The following is a 21,244-nucleotide window of genomic DNA, read 5'->3' as shown; positions in this document are numbered from 1 at the left end:
CTAGGGCAGAAATACATGTTTGGTAATTGTTGCATTTACTTTGAAGAAGCAGGGAACGTATAACCCAGAGACTTAATGAACATGCTGCTGCTTAGCTGCCAGGGCAGCTGTGCTGCTTACACTGAACTGTATTCATTAGTACTTTTTCTTTATAATATTCCATGGACTCTTCCCCCATTCAGAGCTCCATAATGACAGTGACTGACAAGTAATATAACACATAGAGCAAACAGTCCTGGCTTGTAGCTAAACATGCAACAAAGAAAAGTAAATGAAGTAACAGCTTCACAGTTAAGAAATTCAAAGTGCAGATTCTGACAAATGCATCTGTATTTATGTATTTATATCTCTACAAGCACATTTAGTTCAGTGCAGTTGTGCACCTAGCTACCTTTTATACACACAAGTCTACAAGTTATAGACAACAGTAATAGGCACTTCTGATTTAGACTCTGGGCATATATGTTTAATTTTTTACCACCTTTTTTTTTTTTACTCATACATTTACTGTTCTCACTGCCACTTTTTAAAAGACATAATAGAATGAAACTTTTAAATAAAATATAAAAGCTCAAACAGTGAAGCTTGCGTTTCCTTCATCTTAATGTTCAAAGCAGGTAATTGGCATTATTTCAAGCTTCCGTTCTCTTATGCTTCTCTCTGCACTTACCACCAAGTCAAATGTCAGCTACATGGTTTGCATAATTTGTGCCCTTTGTTCCGGACCCCAGTGGATTTAGATGCTTAAGGTGGGACTTTAGTGGGGTCTATATGCCTAAATCCAAAATTTCAGTTCTCAAAATCATGACAAAATCTGCCAACTATCTTTTGAGGCATCCAGTGCCTGTAGACATCTGTATTTTTAGTCTTAATGTCCCTGTCACCTCTTTTTGATTCTTCATATATCTGAAGCCTCCTTAGTCTTTTCAAGGTTAAGTGGCCCATCTTACGCCGGAGGCCACAAACTTACTGCTTTCTCTTAGGATCTGCTCTGACAGGCGCAGCTCTGCGCACCAGCAGTCGCTGGAGGAGGTGGCAGCATCACGTCTTCGGGCTGTGAAGTAACACTTAGAGAATTTCTCTCCAAATTTCAGAAGTGCTTTAACTCACATCTCCCATCTCCCAGAAAAGTGCCCAAGCAGAAAAGCCATCTACAAGGAAAAGGCAGATGTAAGAGAAGGAGAGAAAGTTCTTCTTTCCTTCTATGGAAACAAAGCCATGTTTCATGGATTAATAGCAGGGGAGGGGAATGCAAAAGGAAGAGCAATGTTTTTGAAATGCTGGATGAAGTATAGTCTGACCTCTGCTTACTGAACATGGATTTTGTGTGCATTTTACATGAAACAGTAATGGGATAAATCAACAATATGACTTCAGGAGCAGGAAACAGGGAATCGGGTCCCTCCCTGCAGTTGTTGTGCCAGGGAGACATCACTCATTTTGCTCTCTGTTCTCAGTGTGGCGAGCGTTTTAAGAAACATGAGACAGAGCCAACAAGAGGGAGATGAGCAATCCCTCCTCTGTGAATGGAGTCCAGCCTATGAGGTGGTAGCAGTCTCCCAGGGGTGGTTCAGATCCCTCTCTTTGGCCATTTCTCAACCATAAGACTGACCTTCTCTGTCAGTTACAGGAGAGAGCTTTTAGGTACCTGCTTTCCCTGTTCCTCCTCCTCCCACCGTTGCCTGCTCCCTTCTGGTTACTCATGCAGATGCCAGAGCCATGCACCCCAGTGCAATGCAATGGAAGAGACAGGTGTGTTACAATAGCAATCTTTAAAAACCAAGATTAAAAACCACTTAGAAATAGGTAACCAAAAAAAACCTTCATGGAAAGCAGACTTCACAACCTCCCTTTCCTCTTCTTTCCCTAGACTTTTGACATCTCTCTTGAGGCATCATGCAGGTGGTTCTGTCTATCTGGAAGCCAGGAACACTTCTTACAAAGAACACAGCATAGAAAATAACTGATTTTATATAAAATGCTTTCTCAGCAGGTGGGAGACCTGGGTTAAATTTCCCCACCAAATAGAAGAGATTAAGCTCCATGCTTGCTGTGCTCTAGAAGCCTGCCTTAATCACAAGGCTACAGGCACCTAATTCAGGGCCTTTGATTCTTCTCTTTGACACTGCAGTGCCCTAGACTGCAGTACACTTTTATTACCACATACTTCTGGTTCTTTACCACTGGCGGCTCCTTGTGCTCCACTTCCAAACTATGAGCTCTGCGCTTACTGTGTTCGAGCAACTAGAATAACCCCTCCAACACTTAGAATTTCAAGATTTCTGAATCATGTCTCTTACCCGTGGTGCTGTGGAATCAATCAAAGGAAGAAAAAAGAAAAAAAAAAAAGGTTATAGATAGCAAAGCTGCGATGGAATAATGCTTTGCTATACCTTTCAGTCCCATAAAGAGCAGTCATAGTATCACAGTGGGATCCACTGAAAAACAACTTTGTTTTGACTTTTGATACAGAGTGGGAATTATCATAGTATTTTTTATTTTTAAGCCCATGACATTTCAAGTAATTCTGAATATATTTCCACTTTATTCTCAAATCCTTTGTCCATTGCACTCAGAAATAGATGGGTTTTCTGATTGGTTCTCTTTGGCTTTTTATTTTTTAAATGCAAGAACTAAAGAAAAAGGAAACAAAGAAGATCAAAGATGTTTAACCTAATACTAGTCTGAGTCATCCGAGTCTTCACTATTCTCTGCAACTGAAATGAGTAAGTAAATGAAAGGCACTTCTCAGGCTTCTCCTCTCAGTTTAACAACAGAGAGACAATAATATCCTTTGCTAGGGTTACTAATGAGGACACTTCACTGGGAATTTTGAAAGAATAGGGTCATATATTGAGGTTTTTCCTTGTACTTGGGCAAGCCCCTATTAAAATGGAAAGGAGAGGTCCCTAGGCCTGAGTGAACCAAAGCTCATTAGAGGGTATAATTTTTAATTTCTTAGTAAGGGTTACATTTCCAAAATTACCTAGAGCCAAACCTTCAGAAAGTATTTCAATACCTAAATTCAGGTGCTAGGAACGGCAGCCAGCAAGTGCTCAGGGAAGGCTTTCCGTCTCTGGCTCTCTACCCTGACCTTGGGACGTGAGCAGGAGGAGACACCCCCATTACGCACCAGGCCTGGGACTGGAGGGCAGAGAAGCAGCGAGGACAGCATTGACACAGCAGCTGCCCAAGACCAGGGAAGGTGTACTGCATGTCTGTGGCCAGGCGTTGGCTGTGGGGGGGCTACAGGGGAGGTCCCTGATGCTAGCTGAAAAGCAATCTCCCCGTCTTTATCTCAGTCTTTAACCCAGAAGAAGTTTTAAATGCAACGGATTTTCTCTAATTTTACTGATGAAAGGAGAATGAAGGGACGAAAATGGTCATTCTCACATTCTTAGGACATTCAAGTATTTTTTCTAATTTAGCCAGGAGAAATGGTATCTGTCACTTTGTAAAAGATTGGAGTTTATCATCTATAACTATTAGTTTCACCTATCTCTTTTTAATTTACGTGACAAGCTGATAACAGATTTTTGTCATCATTACTGAAAATGCTTGTACTTTTATACATTCTTCATAATTTTATCTAACAGGAATATTGAACTAGATGTTTCTTTGTTCATATAGTGTACTCCATGAGTAATGTATTTTGTCAAACTATCAACGTATACACACAGTATTACTAGACATCACCTCTCTTTATAACAGATTTTTCTTTCACCACATTTTTGTCACAAAAGTAGAAAACAAAATGAAGTAATTCCAGTTGTCACTGATGTTTTGTATTTCACTTCAATCTCACTGTAACGCCGTTACTTTTTTTGATTCCTAGGCTTTGTACTTTCTATTTCCCACTTTCATACAATTACATAAATCAGGTATTCACTTAGAAGCACCACCGACTGAAATTAAATTGCTGGTGTTTATTGAATTCATTTTGAAAGCAGAGCTTCTTCAAGCTTGCACACAAATGATCATTACAGAGCAAATCTGCTCTCCTCTGTCTTTATACTGGCAGTTTGCAGGTATGCTGTGGTTAATCTCTTGGCAATACTCCTGTTCTATTGACTGTGTTGACTGACCTGGGAGAGGATCTTTCTCTTTGTTCCAATGTCAGAAACTTCCAAGAAGCCCAAGAATTTCAGCTGGTTCTACTTAGTCTTCCACTTCAGCAATATATTCCAATGGATTTTGTTATCTATAATTTTCCCTTTGTCAATATACAGTGGCTGCCCCTTTTCTAATTATATGTTTCTAAGTGTTGCCTCATCCTGTATCAAAGTCAGGGCAGTCTACCTTTTAAAGTGCTAAGTAAATTGTTACCTGTTCTGGTACCTACAGCAACTCTTTGAATATTCAAAATACCTTCTGCCATTCAGTCCTACATTTTACAAAATGGTATTCCAACCTTAGTTATGTAGTTTCTATTCTGGGGTCTTTTAATATATTATCTATTCTGCTGTCTTTTAATAGCAGAAATAAAAAAGCTTCAGGTTTTCAGAGACATTAATATCTATTTTATATATAGAACGTGAACTACATTCCCATTCTACTAATATCCCCAACGGTCTACCTCACTTCTTAATTGCTAGGTGTATGTCTATGATTTAAACATCTTTCTTGCATGAAGAAAATAATATATTTGAGTGTAAAAAAAAATGGTAAAAAAATATAGACATACCTTGAAAAATGTGTATTATATGCATTATTGGACACATTTGAATATTCAAATATTACTTTGACATATCATTAACGTTGTAAATGTGTCCTGATGCACAGAAAAGTAATATTATTGTAACTAAAATGCGCGTGTCTTAGAAAGTAAGTGAATATTGTTTCTGTTTCATCAGGGATGTTGTGTCAGAGCCCGTACCAGCCCCTAAATTCCTTGGCATGCCGATGATAGGAAGCATCAGTCTGTCCCCCTATATCTCTGCCATCGGTGGCCTGTGGTTTTTTACTTGTATTTTAAAACCACATACTATTTCCCCTCTCAATTTTTTCTACAAGGAACCTGGCTAGACCCCAGCTTCCAAGGCCTGTCTCTTTACGTCTTTGGCCATAAGTCTGTATGCTCAGTTAGACGCCTAATAAAATACCAGCATTCACGAGTCTGTCTGTTCAGCTGATACGTAGCTCACAGATCTCTAAGTCCTTCAGATATCTGTTTTTCTCCTGAATGTTTTTGCAAACCTATGCAGCTGCTGATGTTACCGCGTAACTAGTTAGTTGCTTGGAGCCTTAGCTCAAAACTAGAGAGCAAGTGGGGCAAATTAGTGGCAATGGATGTACCTGATGAGCGAGTCCTCATTCACTGGAATGCTGAGGTCGTGCTCGATAAATGCCTGCAAACGGTCCAGGTGTCAAACTGACATCAGTCTAAAAGTCGCCTACCCTGAGAAAGTTGAAATTGACATCATCTAAAAAACAGCTTCCCTTGAAAAAGCAGAGAAGTTAGGCTTAGTCTGGCTTAGTTTAAGGGTGCCGAAGTTTAAATTGCATTGTATTTGATGGGGTCATTTGCCAACATATTTAACATCCTAATGATTTAATTTCAAATACCTTCACTATGGGGCGGATAAAATCCTGAACGTTGACCCTAACTGGAGTCAAATTTTATAGCTTTGCTGCTGTTACTGGTAGGACTAGGTTTTTAACCCCCATTTTCTAAGCATGTGAGAAATTTTCTTTTAGGCTCAGGTTTGATCATTTCTGATGTTTTCTGTTCTCATTTACCAAGTCTGGGAAACCAATGAGGAAGAAAAAATTAATAACAAGAATCTTCGAAGTGCGAATTTAGTTTTCACACTCTTAAGGAAATTGCCATTTCACTTAAAAGGTGTGCAAGTCTAACCCCAGAAAGGACCTTTTCTTCCTCATGTTACATCAGAAAGGAAAGCACGCTGGCTGGAAAGCCTCCTTTCCTTTCTCTTTTTTGTGTTGTTTTTGTTTGGGTTTTTTTTTGTGTATCAAAACCATTCTGACTCAAATAAATTAATCTTAAGAGCATTAAGGGCAGTTCATACCTAAAAATATTGCTGCTTTTGATGGATCTTGTGGTACAGATAAAGTAGTTGAGGCTCACAAACTGAGTCTGAGCATTGCCCCAGTCCAATGGGCAAGGCCATCCTTAGCCAACCCAACAAAAAATGAGTATTCAACAGACATATAGCCTTCATGGACCCTTCATGACTTTAACCCCTTGAGCCACATAGCTTTGCCTTCTGGAATATACAATATTAAGCATCCAAAAGGAAAGGAATAGTATATACTTTCTACTGCACGTATTTGTGGTATGTAGATTTATCACTAACTCCTTCCGAATAACTTTGCTTGAATATTTAACTTGAGATTCAGGGTGAGAGAGAAGAACGGAAGTACTAAAAATCTCTCTGTGTAGATGAATAGGGAGTAACTAGTGTCAAACGAGTAAGTTAAGTTTAAACAACTAAAACATAAGTAACCCTTATGTAAGCCATCAGAAGACTTAAAGCATATTCTTCTAGGCCCATGAGATGTTAATGGCCTGAAAAATAATACTTATTATACCTTGAAAGCAGCAAAGCAGATATCTAAGGTATGTTGAATTATTTTATGAAGCAGCAAATGCCAAATGGAGGTTCAGGCTTTTGAGCACAACTTCTATTTAAGTGTAAGTGACTTGCACACTCAGACGGCTGCACCAGCAGTCCTGCACATGAATGGCATTTTAAATGAATGTGGTAGTTAGACATCGGAAACCCAGTTTGCCATCATGCCTCAAATTTATTGGATAATCACGTCTTCAAAGAAAATTAGCCAAACATGCTTTCCACTGCACAGGTGTTTTCACAAAGATGAATGATGAGTCGCAGCCTAGTTGGAAACTTGATCCATACCTTCTTTATGATCCATTATGGCAAAAGGTCGGGCTCCATTCAATAGGAACTGTAACTATTCAGTGTTAGACTTGGCCGAGAAGAAACCTATGTTCCATTTCAATAGATGGCAGAAGCAGAGGACAAACAAACAGGAGTGTACAAGAAGGATATTTCTTCAGATCTGTTTATTGCTTGATAAATTTCAGATTACTTAGTTCAGGGCATGTTATTCACTTACTATATTTATGGGTGCAAAATAAGTGCCAGAGTTTATGTAGGGTTCATGCACCCTCCTCCAGGAAAAAAACAGAACCTCCTGTAATTCTGCTGCAGGTCACTAGGTGGGGAGCGACAACCCCGGAACAGAGACCCTTGGGGAGGGAGATCGCTAACGCACCCGAAATAATATAAAACATAATTCCCTTTTCTCTCGGACCGTTCTTGGCGTGCCCAGGCAGCTGGGGCGATGGGCTGGCACCTGAGCCTAGCCCAAGCCTGTGGCCATGAGCGGGCAGGCAAAGCCCACATCGCCCCTACCTAGCACCTGCTTCCACGGTCTGCTTAGAGAGAGGAGCCCCACGGCTTATTGAGTGCTTCCTCCCAAATCAGATGCCATTGGTTTTGTGATGATTAACTTATTAATCTTGTAACTTTACATTACACATCCACCTAATACATTCCTCAACAATCTAGATAGCATCTTTTCTTTTCCCTTTTATCTTCCTCTTTATGTTGATTTTTTTCACTACAGTTTTTGAATTTAATATTCTTGCTCTGTTAAATTGATCCAGCAGGACTTGAGTCACTGACCACTGACCAGCAAAGCCTAGTTAGCCTCATCTTTCTCTTCTCGGTGATTCTTTCGTTAAGGACTTCACCACCGCGGCACAGCTCGGTGGCAGGGTCTTGAGTTTTATGGGGAAAAGGTATTTTAAATTAGAAGTCTCAGTGTGAAATAACAAGTGTCTGAGCCTTTCTCTTTCTGAATGGAAATAATGACAGATCTGGAATATCGATATTTTTTTTTTCTCCTTGCACTTCCTCTGGTAATTGCCTTTCTTTTAAACCTCGCTGAAGATATAGCTATAAGTGATGTAGGGGTATATCTAGGAAATGAAAACAAAGACAAGACCACAGGTCATGGTGGACAGTCTATGGCAGCCATGAGCAGTTTACCGTACCCGAGCCAGACCTTTACATTGCAAAGTCTCTATATTTTAAATAACTTCAAAGCTGAAGGCCCACAACAGCTTTCCTGTGTCCTCCTGTCCCTTCCCTCCCCTGCCCTGTCTCCAGCTCTGAACTGATGCTTGTACAGATGTGCCTGGGCTTTCCTAGAGCTTGGGCCAGCCCTGAACAACCACAGGATCGGAGTTCACACCACAGCAGCTTTTGGAACATCAGAGTGGCACCTAACCAGCAAGAGCCTGGGCTCTTTCTGCATCCCAGGGGAAAAGGGCAGGCTCCTGCCAAGGAGGATTTGCAGCAGGACCACCACAGCTCCTGGGCCAACCAAGTCTGGAGCATGATTAACCCCTTGTCTAGTTCCACAAGAGCTTGTTTGTTCTTCTTTCTTTACAAGGTTTCCATGGGGTTTGGTTTCATCACTATTACCCTTCTGAAGGACATCGCAGAGTTATTCAGTGTCTTTCAATGACAGTTTACCAAATCATTTATGTCAAGCTTAAAATGAAGGTCCATGTTTTTAATAACATGATGTCTCCTCTGTCCCTCTGTCAAGGAAGTCTGCATCTCTAGATAATTCTCTGATAGAAGCTTTCGTGCAATACCATTATTCACAATTAACAGCAAAGAAAAAAAAAACAGAAAAAAAACCAATCCTACATTTTGTCTGAAAGCAAAACTCAACAGCTTATGGCTGACAGTTGACATCAGTAAAATCAAAGCGGAAATAATGGAAAAATTTTGACTGTCAGGATAATTAGCCATCTGAATATGTTATCAAACAAATTCTGATTTTTTTCTGCATTTCTATTTATTTTTTTTGTCTTCCATATTTGTACTGTATTCATTTTTCTCTCCCATGTTTGATTTCCCTCTTCATCATGGCATAACTATGTTTTTGCAGTTTATAAATCCCAGTCTAGTGACCTCCTTGTAAAGCTTGTGAAAAATGGTGTGGTCTGTTCACAGATGGATCTGACTTGAGTTATACCTGTAGGTTAACAGTTGGTCTAGACAGGCTACCACTTAACCACTTCTCTTCCCATGAGCATTAAGTAAAGGGTTAACCCGGTGCGGGAGTGATTATATCAGATTCCGTGGTTTGTGTTGTGCAAGTCAGAATAGGAAATTGCAATAGCTTTCTCTTAAACAGTATTACGGCTATTATCTTAATTTACTTCACTCTAGGTAATATACTCCCTGGCCTCTGCTTTCATGGCAGCCATACACCTCTCCTTGTTGTTAAACCTGATTTGTGGAAGATGTCAAGGCCCCTTCAAAAGCCCCTGAAAGTCACACCAGCGATTTAATCAAGTGACTCACAAGCAATATTAGCATTTGGATCTTCAGGCATTTGTCCACCATGGCTTGAGGCTTTCTGGGTTTCTTGATTTGCCAAGCCACCGACAACTGGAACAGCAAAAGTAGTGTAACGGGTCTCTGTTATGAAGCAGTGATCTTCCTGGCGTGTTGCAAGACCACACACACCCTATTTGAGGCTTCATGGGCTATGAAAGCACTTGAAATAAAAAAGAAAGTGCAGAAGAAAACTTCACACAAAACCTTCCTCATGGTTTCTTGAAGGGGAGATACCTAGGCAGGGGAGGGGAAATGAGAAGTCTGGCCTTGGCACTAGTCCTTAGGCACCAGTGACCCTTTTTAAGGTGGCTGCTGTCAGACAGATTCTCTTCTCTTTCCCAGAGACAAGATTAACTTAGACCATTGCCTGCCTTGCTGACCCACACTGACTTTGGGCTCCCTTAGATGGTGTCTGCATCGCTCTGTGCTCATAAGGCATAGGCTTTGTAACAGCAGGTGCCCTCTTTTGTTCAGCTTTTCTGTGGCTATACATGCTGGGCAAGCATCGTCATTTTCCATGACTTGGGCTGTTACAAACTACAGAGCACCTCAGAAATGCCTGACAAGTAACAATAAGTGGTCAGAAGAGAATGCAGAGTAACCACATCCAGGACAAAAGCTTTCATCTGAAACACAGAAAGAACTTCAATACATCCAACTTCTCAGCTGCATAAGAAAACACATTTTCAATTCAGGTTCATAAACCCACAGGTTTGTCTACTAGGTGCAATGCCAACTTGTTCAGTCATCAAATTAATTACCACTGTCTGCTCCATGTGATTTTTTGTTTTATGTTTTGTGCTATGGCAATGTCAAGAGACCCTGGATAGGTCTGAAGACCCACAGAGCTAAGTGCTATACACAGCTGTGATTAGATCATCTCTGAGCTTGAAATCCCCTTATGCCACTCCCAGAAACAGGGATTGTAAGAGAGCTCTGGTCATGGAAAGCAAAGTGTCTTTCCCAGGACCACAGACAGGGATGGACCAGAGTTGGAAGCTGGACGCAAATGCCTTGCCTTAGCTGGGAGGACCAAGTCTGCTCTGCCTCCCAGTTGCACAGATACCATCTCTCAGCTTCTTATGAGTTAAAATCCATCACTTAACATGAAGTACCTCATACTGTTTTAGAAGCAGTAATTTTCCCAGTGGATCTCCCATGTCATATCTCACTTCTTTATAGCAGTGAGATATAATACTGGGATGAGCGAGGTGAATTTTCATACACCTACCTGAAAGTGAATACGTGAAGAAACAACTGAATGAAACACCCCAAGAGGAAATGGCCTGGAAAGACCATTTTCTTGCCCAGTTATTCTATTTGTTGTGACAACTTGCATTTCCCTGGAACACATCCAGATGAGAAGGAATGCAACTGACTTTATTACACATGACAGAAAAACATCATGAAGGATAACTCATTTAAGAGCCTTTGGCCTTTGTCTGTTGTTCTTTTCATTTACATTTTTTGTATGAGATTCCCTGCCGTTGAGGCTTAGCCAGTGCCTAAAGGGACAGGGAACCACAGGACTACAGGGAGTACAGGGAACAAAGGGAGGAAAAGTAAGGAGCTGCTTTTAGCATCAGAAGCAAAGAGCACCTGTCCAAACCACACCTTTAAGACCTTTTTTCTGTACAAAACTTTTAAGTACATAAAGATTTCATCATGCCTGTGAGCTCTCCAACCTCTCTCTGAAGTATCCACTTGCTCCGAACACCACTTAGCTAGAAAACCTTCTGAAAATTGTCCTCGCTTTTCCTGTTGTCATCTTCTACCCCCAGGAAGGCTAACTCCTCTTTTTTGTGGGCTGCATAGGTAGCCTAAGCTGTGGGGTAGACACACAGGGTGCCACACTATATGTCCTCTTTCCATGCCTCATGGCCCCTTCTCCCAGTCAGTCCAGGTATATCGTCACCCTGACATACCTTGCCTTGGGCGTAACATCTATTCAGATCCCTAGCAACATCCTTTTAGTGACGGTTTTGTGCCCTGTTTGTTTTTTCCATGCTGCTTGTAGCTGACGTACTGATAGCACGGTAGCGCAAATGCTGGTGCATGCAAAAGTACCACAGGATAGAAGATCACTCTTCTAAAACCTTTGGTGGAACCTGCAGTGCTTTCTGTCAAGCTGATGAGCTCAGCCTTTCTATCTGTCTGCTGCTTCTTCCTTCCCTGTCTTGCTTCACATCTTCAGGAAGGAGGCAAGTGTCCTGTAGAGCACTGCGGTGGCTGGTCTCTCCTGAGACTTCCCCCACAGTGTAGCAGGTGGCTTGTGCTGAAAGGACGAGGTTAGTCTGGAAAGGTGGAGGTTACCAAGAGAGACTGCTTAGCACAGCATTGGTGATGAAGTCAAGGAAATCTGTTAAGCCTGGGAAAGCAAGTCTTCTTGTGACGCTGAGACATTACCTGATTTACATTTCTTATGCTCATTTAGAAAAAGTTGTCTCCAAGAAATAAACCCTGCTAAAATATCATTTCTGCACTATTTGTATATGGTATGCCTCATCAAGCTGGGCTTATCCACTAAACAGAGGGACTTTATTAGTAGGAGTAAAAAGTAGATGTTTTGCTTCTGCAATGTTTTGTGTTAGAATGGCTTATTCACAACATGACCAGTTTCGTCACTGGCCATCAATTGCCTTCTATACCAAAAGGTATGTTGAACGATGAATTCAGAGATGGCTTAAGACTTCTCAGAAATGTAGGCAAAATGAATTTTCCACCTCCCTCAAATGATGTTTCTGGTTTGGGTTGTGGCTGGGCAGGTCCTGCCGTAGGAAGAAAAGAGGCAGGAAGGAAGGAGCGAGCTGGGATGTTATTTGAAATGCATGGTCAGAAGATTGTGGTCCCAGTTATTACAAAATGAGAGCTTGAAACCCTGAAGCTTCCTTCCTAATGGGGAATGCCTTTATGGCCTGTACGCCTGAAAATAAATTTGGTTAAATTTCCTTCCATCTGTGTGCTCCGAATGACTGACTATAATTTGGAAGTGTCAGAACTCACCAGAGGAATAAAATTGTGGAGGGAAGTTAGGGCCGTGACTGTCCAGCTGAATCTGCAAGGCAACACGGGAGCTACGGGCACTGAGGCGACAGACTTTCGTGTAGCTGCCAGCTCTGTAAGTGGACATCCGGAGCTGTGCCAAGGAGCACACCAGGCTTTACTGAGGTCCCTGGCTCAGCCTCCTGCTACAGGAGGGGTGCAGCACCGGGGACCAGATGCGAGCTGCGGGAAGGCAGGACTGGCTCGGCCGTCGCCAGGCAGTCCTGGAGCAGCAGGAACCATCCCACATGCCTCTACTCTGCCTTTGGCACTAGCAGCAGCCGCCAGCCCTCGGCTTACAGGACTCTGGCAGAAGCTTTATGCCCATGGCAGTCTGTTACTCCAGGCAACTGCCAGTCTATCTATCTGCTTCATAGATAAATATATATATATGTATATATTTATATTTTTATATATATCTATATGGGGTGTTTGTGCGTATTTGTCTGTTAGTGTTATTTACAATATGAAATGAACTAAAACTAAAGCTGAGTGGACCAACAACAATTCAGTCAACAAACAATTCTCCCAAGGTTTTTCACCCCTACACTGTTATGTAATGAAATTACATCATCCACACAGGACTGAATTTGCCCTCTAACTATTTTCAAAACAATACAAAAACCAAACCAGTCTTTTTTATTGTTATTATTTCTTGGTATCAACAGTAACGCAATCAAAAGTGCCAATGACTGTAGTGCCATTAGTTTTTTTCTGCTCAGGTTAGTAGTGAAGGTTTGACATAGAAATAAACTTCAGACACCCACCCTAAAGCACAATTACACGTGCTCGGAATATATACCTGATTCTTCTCATCTCTGCACATCCTCAAAATTTACCCTGCGTACTCTGATTGATCATCTGCGTGATTATTTGCTTTTTGTCAGACAGCATTTGAAACAGAAGGGTTTACCAAGATGCAAAACACTTGTGCTAACGGTTTGTGTTTGTAATGGAAACTGCTCTGGTATTTTTCCTCACTGTTTTTAAAAAATAATAATACAAAAATAAGACAAGTTAAAAACAAAATACAATAATTAAGCATCCCAGAGCCTAAGAAATTACCAGACAGAAGGTCATGAAACCAGTGTGCCACTATAAATAACACAGAATCATTCTGTGATTCTGTGTTATTTATAGTGACATATTAGTCTTAGATAATTCTAAATGAAAAACAAAATACTAGGGTAAAAGAAAGCAACAGAAACTTTAAACATTGGAAAGCAAGATCCCAGCCAAATAAGAATGAATGACTGGATTGGCAAGGAAAGCTCTTGAAGAAAAAACAATGAAATCTTTTAGCAAATAGTTAATGGTGATGCTAAAGGACGTACAGTACTAAAAACCAAATAATCCTTGAAAAATAGGTTACTTTAAACAGGTCTGTGAAATGTTCTGTTGCTTTCATCTGCTATTCATCTGTTTACATTAAGTTCTTACAATGTTAATTTCCCACAGAGGGGGAACCGAAGTTAGTCTTCATATTGGATTTAATTCACAGAGACTATCGATTGTTATGCTAGATAATGTCTCTTTAATCAACATGTCGTGTGTATTGGCTGGCTCATGTAATAATTTATTTCCTATTGTTTTGGAGATTGGTGGTTCCCCTTGAAGTGACATCTGCTAGAAGCTCCTCTCTGCAATTTTGTTTCTCTTGTGAGTTCAGACACTTTCACACTGCAGTCAATCATTTGGAGCGCACAGGTGGAGGAACTTGGTCTGATTTCAGATAATATTGACCACAATGTGACCATGTGGAACCCATCAGCTGATTAAAAAAAATCAGGATTTCAGCATTTTGTTATGCCATAGTGGAGATCATAACTTAATGACCAACCATTCATGTGACCATAGGGTCACTGAATGATAGAAAAATTTAGGCCAAAAAAAGACGTTAAAAATTTTAGCCTTCGCTCAAAGCGGGGTTAGCATCAAAGATGAGAGGGCTCAGGGTCTTGGCTGGACTCTCAGCCATCCTGCCGTGACTGGATCTCTGTGATAATAAGGAAGGAACGTGGGCTTTAATGGAAGAATAGCTGCCACACCACCTTTTCATCCCCATTTGCTTTGTTTTTCAAACATAAATTTGAGACTGTCACAAGTCCAGACCAGCATTACATCCACAGCTCCCAGAAGGATATGCAAGCAGTGTGTCCACCTTCAGCTACACCAAGGTATAAAAACATATTCTTGAGTAGCTGCATTACAGATAGGACAGGCCTGGCTATTGCTGTACCAGCCAAGATGGATTCTCCGTTTTGAACATCACAGTGTCTTGCTGCAGTGGGGTCACGGGGCTCCCAGTCACATGCGGGTTCTGTCATGTACTGCAAGACAACGCGTAGTTGTAGACAACTGGACAACCCCAAGAACTGGGCTAGTGCAGAGAAGTAGCCCACATGAACATGCACTAAGAAGTGACTGAGGGCTTGGCCTGTTCCCAGCTTTTTTCATAAAAGAAGAAGAAATGTAGCATTAAACAGCAGACACCAAGATGAGGAAATTTAGTGTGTGAAACCGTAGCCTCAACTTCAGGCAGCCCACAGTCAGGAGTGACACCGGAGTACTGTGTAAGGGCTTGGTATGCGGGCTTACTGCCTAGCGAACAGCTCTTTGCTGCATGCAAAATGCCCTTTTCCTACTCAGAACAATTTATTCTTTCCTCCTTCCTCCAATTTTTGCCCATTTTTTAGGTTTGTTTACTCTCAACTTCCCCTAGTTCAGTAGGAAAAGAAAAAAATCCATAATTATTCATGTCTCTCATGTAGCTTCTTGAAGAAGTTCATGATTAGGCAAAATAAAAAGTGTAGTAAGATGCTTAGGCATTGTCTCAGGAACTGAGGACCAGGTGTGGCGCACTTTGTGCTTGCTGTTTTTCTTATCTAGCAGCTCAGTCTGTTCTCTGCTCCAATACCCAGTTTATATCTTTGTCCAGTCAACTGCTGTATGATATGAAAACTTCAGAGGATGTCTTTGTTACTTGGCATTTAGATATGGAAACTGCCTTCTGCTCAGAGCATTATCCTTCCTGGAATGTCACAGCTTTCAAATGTGTTTTGACTTGATGTTGTATTATGGGCATCTCACTACTAAAAATAATTAAGGATATCACCTGAGTTTACCAGCATTTTGGACATTCTAGTAATTCTCCTGTCATCCATTTCTAATCTAACAACATATTCCTGTTTCTTTTTCTTGTTCCTTTCATACTGCCTTCAGAATATCCTATAAAGAGAGCCCTATCAGAAATTCCAAGGACAAGTTCACTAAGTACATCATCAGTCTCATCCTTCTTCCTTCTTATCTAGAAGTTCAGCTTATCTTTTACAATCCCTTAAATAAGCAATCTTGCTTATTTGTACATGTGAAAAATGAGGAAAAAACTTCTAATTAAATTGTGAAATTATGTTACAGCTTGCCGTAGATCACTATGTCAAACAGGGCACAACCTGCAAAAATATTTCATTGCAAACTGGTTGTGTTCTTTTAGTTCTCCCAGTTAGTGGTCCAGGTTAGTGATTTACAAAACCAGTTAATTTTATCCAGATATGCATAGGAGGATGGAGGATGTACTTCACTTTTATTTCACTAGATCAGCTAAAAACTTGGTAATCAACCAAACAAGGTCCAAATCTGGAATTATTTACAAAGCTATTTCTATGATGACCACATGATACTACCTTGCAACCCAGCATAGAACGAGCCCAAACCTAGCTGAGTGGGGACAGTCTTCACCTGAAGCACTGACAGGCTTGGGTACCTACTGAGGGCTTTTCTCAGCTTTGTTGTTTTACTGTTCACTAGATGTAGAAACAAAAAGGAATTGTGTTGGAAAAGGGGACCAGAAGTAAGGACTCCGAGAAGGCTGCCTGTTATAGTCTTTGCCTGTGACTCTTGCACTGATGTCTGTCCAGTAACTCAGTGTTGACAAGACTGGAGAAAGGCTCAGCCCAGCCTCAGACAGCTGTATTTTTAGCCTGCTAGGTAGGAAACGGTTGCAGTAGCGGTGGCTGTCAACCTGCTAAGCTGGGAAGATCAACTCCCCCACTTGGTTGAATGTTAAAATCACCATGTGTTAAAGTGTGCGCCTCCAATACCTCCTCTCTGAATAAAGTATTCCTATACAGTATTTCCTATAAAGTTACCTTCCAGGAGGGGCAGACTCTGACCTTGTGTGGGACAGGAAGTGACTCTGACTTGGGTATTAGGTTCCAGAGAAGAAAACCAAATTTAAATAGTACCTGTGTTCAGCATTATGTGCTAAATAGGTCTGCTGGCTTTCCTAGAGAGATTAAAGGCTTTTTTAGCTTCCCTCTTGAGAGATCCAGATCTTTTCATGCACATGTAGGATTTGTGATACGAAAGCTTGGATTCAAGTCCAGGTAATAGATCCAGAGAAACATATAGTCTTTCTTTTCAGACACATTTCATTATCTATTGTCTCTTTCAAACCCCTCTAGAAACTTATTTCTTGTTGTGATTTATTTCCATTCTTCCTCATGTTTGTTACTGAAGGTCTGGACCCTCATGGTATCCCCTGCATCATTTACCTGGCTAACATACATAGTAAGCTCTTTGCAACATGGTATTCTCAGCCTAGAACCAGAATAATAGTTTCGGTTCCTAACCTCAGAAAGTATTTTGAGATCAACAGCCTCATAGTTAACACACCATGCTGACGTAATTAAATCTCAAAAAAATATAATTTGTACTGTAGTTAGGATCTTTAATTTAAAAAGATGCCACAACCAATTGTTCTCTCCTTTCTAGACCATTCATGCCAACCCTGTGTATTGCCTCCTGCTGCAGTAAATAGGTCGGGGGCGGGGGGGTAAAGAAAAAAAAAGGAAAGAAAAAAAAGAAAAAGAAAAAAAGCAGGAGCACTTTGTAAATTCCTTCCCATTTTGCTCAATATCTAGCTAGAACTTTCCCAACAAGTTTAACTACTTTCCCAATAGACCACGCAGGTAAAATCAATGAAAATAGACTTCCCAGCCATGTCCCTGTCTGCCTGTTGTTTTCTTTCCTGCTGTTCGTATTTCACCAAGATCAGCCTTTTCAGATAGCTTTTGTTAATAGACAATAAGGACAATGATTTAACTTACTGATTATTCTGCTTTGGCTTTTAAACAGCTCCAGTATGTTCACAGCAAGAATATGTTTTTCTGGATAGGGGTAGAGGAGGGAGAATATTGGTGTCACGTCTTAATGCAAATGAGATTTTAAGGTTTATGTGGTTACCAGCACCAGGAGGAAATGGCTTTAATGAGGAAACAAGCTATACAATATAAGATAAAGTGTTTTGTTAAGAATGAATGCTATTATTCAGATATTGCTGGAAAACTTGCTTGAAAGGAAGAACTTACAGTCTTGTGACTCAGTGAACCTAAAATAAGTAAATTGGGGAGTGTGGGGAGTTTCAGCCATCCATCCCAGTTTGCCTGGCTGAAGTTAGACAATTTGTTTTGACATAAGCATTTTATAGCATGCTATTTCTCTGAATATTGGTAATGTAAAATTTCACATTTCTCTTTTCCTATCTTCCTTTTCTAGCCCAGGAAAACCTTTCAGCTGTCACTCAAAGCTAAAAAGAAAATTCACTCTACCTTAATTCCCTGTTGCACTTCATGCTTCTAGCTGAAAAGCTATCTTAACTTCAGGCTGTAGATGTGTGAAACCAAGAAACAAGGGAAGTTTCACCAAAATTAAGTTGTTTGGGTAGGGGAGGGAGGAAGAAGGAGAGTTAAAACCCCAGGGCAAGAGCTCATGCAGGAAGCTGCCAACAGGTCTTCCTGCGAACACACTGACGAGACCCCGCAGGGGTGAAAAGGATCTCGGTCCCCCACGCTGGTGATTTCCCCTTCGGGCCAAATTTGCTTCACTACAAAAATGAAAGAACAGGTGATGCTCACTTTGTTTTTATGGATGGTGGGGAGAAGGAGTCAGTAACTTCTCTCTTTTCAGGAAAACAGAAAAAACAGAAGGACTAAGAGGGTTTGTTTCTAGCTGTGTGAAAGCAAGCATTAAGTTTCTGTTTTATCTTGCATGTGAGGAAGGTCTGATAGCTAGGCAGGGCTGTAAGAAGCTGAGTCTTCAATAACAGCACAGTAACATCTCACTGCTGATGTTCGTAGCAGATCTATGGAGCTGGACTGTGGCGAGACTTGTATGCTTATTTTCATTTTCTTTCCCAAGCTCTCTGGAACTAACCTGGCGTTGTGGGGTGTAATATTGGTACTCAAATCTTTGAACTATAAGGTCTCATGTAATAGCTTCTTAAAGTGCAGAAGGCAGCCAGACCTTTGCATGGTACTGTTTGGTCATCAAGAGGACAAGTGTTTTCCGAGCTACCTAGGCAATAACATGTTTTGGACATGTTCTTTCAGGGCTGTTCTACCATAACATGCTGTCTTCTAGATATGTCCTGCTGAAGCCTGACTTCCTTCTGTAAACAAGCAGTACTGCTGGGGACTTCTTGTGGGGTTTTTTATTTAATTTTGTTTTGTTTTGTGTTTCAGAAATAAGAAAAAAAGAAAGAGATTCTGTGAGTCTGTAACTGCATTGTTTGGTACCAACATCTGGAACTGAGTGTCACTGGTCAGTCTATAAATACAAGTCAAAATGATATTTGAAACTCCTGATGCGAGTGATCCAAAACTGCCTTCTTTCTTAAGGAATGGAAAAGATATGTCAACAGTATTCTTTTCAGTCTGTTCTGTGCTGGCCTTGGAGTTGTCAACAGGACTTCATGGGTGTCATGTCATGGGCAGCAATGAATGACAAAAGTCAGCAGAAACAACCCTTCATCCTGATGTTTTCTGACATTTTCTGTAATATTTAGATAACTGCCAATATTTATATAATTATCATTTTCTATCCAGATCAGAAATTAGAATGAAATACTTCTAACATATGTGGTTGTTTACTACACTAATTTTAGGTTACCAGCTGTTTCAAAAAGACTGTCGCGTTACAGTTTTTTAAGCAGAAAAAAAAAATCACCAGCAAGTGTTGTCTTTTTGGTCGAGGAGTCAGTGTTATTCAATTAAATGTGTTGGCATTTGTCTGTACATTTTTTCTTGAACAGCAGCCACAATTAATAAGTTCATCAACTTTCACTGCCGCTGTTAAACTCAATTTGCAGTCATCAGGTTCTTCTTGGAAATATGGGAAGATTGGATGAAATTCTAGAAAACTCCTTCTGGCCATTTCTTGCTCCATAGAAGAAGTGACACACAATCTGTTACCACCGTGAGACTACGGAGTGCCTACGGCCTTTCTGGTTTAGTAAAAGAGGAAAAGCTTGACTCTGAACTTAAAACAACCTGGCGTATCATGCTGTTCGTCACCACCAAAGGCAGGTTTTTTAGATGCTATCATTCTGTATCACAAACCTTGCAGGAAGGAGAAATGCATTATCTCAACTCCAACAATAGTTTATAATGAGAGCAAAGTTTGTTAAGTGTGGTCTGTCTTCTAGTACACAATCAGGGGAGGAAGTGCCAGGTTTTATAAAATAGCTTAACCTTACATTTACTCCATGTAACATCTTTAGCTGGCAGGAACAGATTCTACAGCTCCGCAAACAGCATGCTTCTGCTCCCAAAAGATAAGAAAATGCTATGCACAATGCACTGATTTTCCTTCTAGTACAAGACAATAACGATGCTAAGGTTGTAAAGACATTAGCGGATATTTAGTATGGATGTGGATTAAGTGTGCAGTGTTTTGTATTTACAGGGGAAATTACATGAAGGCTTTGTATGTTATTTCCTACACACAAACACACAACTACTTTGAGTTTTTAAAAAATCTTTTAGTCATTTACACATATTTTCTGTTCTTTTCCCTTTCATCCACAAGGCTTAGTTCTATTTGAATTATTTTTGGATATTGTCCCAGATGCCACAGGTTGCTGTGGTAATTTATAAATAATATAAATTCAGTAACCATAAAATTGGGTTCCATGTTTCAAATTGTTTTCTGTGACCTTCTTGTCTGCATCATGACCCTTTTTCATAAGCAGTGGTTTGCATCATCAATTCCACCTGTTCTTTCAGGAGATTGACTCTCCCCGATTTGTGCTGGGAAGAAAAAAGTAGAAGCAACAAGTAATATGTCTCTTGCTTCATGCATATTGAAATGAGCTGGGTAATGTGATACTGTAACTAATAGCAATAATCTTAGCAGTTTTCCAAAATAGCCTGTTCGGTAATTTGCTATTAATGTTGTGAATTGTTCTTCCTGGCTATGTTTACTTAGTATGTCTAATGGTTCTGCCCTTACGGTTCTCCCTGCCTCGGTTAAACTAATAGCCATGACCCTTCCCTGTTACCCTGATGCTCTCCCTCATCATAAAACAAAGTTGCTGACTGATGCTATGCAAAGCATGATGCTCAATTCTTGCAGTTCAATTTTTGACCCACTGGGAGTAGAGTTTTTTCATCTGAAAGGTGCTTGTAGACATCAGCAAATGATAAAACAAAAAACCATCTTGGTCAAGGACCTTCAATTTTTGAACGTGTTACAAGGCATTTTACTGGACCATAGGTACATACTGACAATATGTGCATACAGTGCTGGGCTATGGCTCTGCCTATAGCTCTTCCCTTTTCCAAGAAGAATTTCTGATCTCTTCTGGACTGAACCAGACCCCTAATATGTGGTCTTGGAACTGCACCAATCACTTTAATATGTATGAAACTGATTCGTATAGGTGGGAAGGAAAATATAGCTCAGTTTAATTAAAGTTCTTCGACTCAGTGTTCATACAAGAACTTGGCATTTTTTTC

Source organism: Chroicocephalus ridibundus, chromosome 3 (assembly GCF_963924245.1).
Source record: "Chroicocephalus ridibundus chromosome 3, bChrRid1.1, whole genome shotgun sequence".
NCBI lineage: Eukaryota > Metazoa > Chordata > Aves > Charadriiformes > Laridae > Chroicocephalus > Chroicocephalus ridibundus.
Note: the sequence above shows the minus strand (reverse complement) of the source record.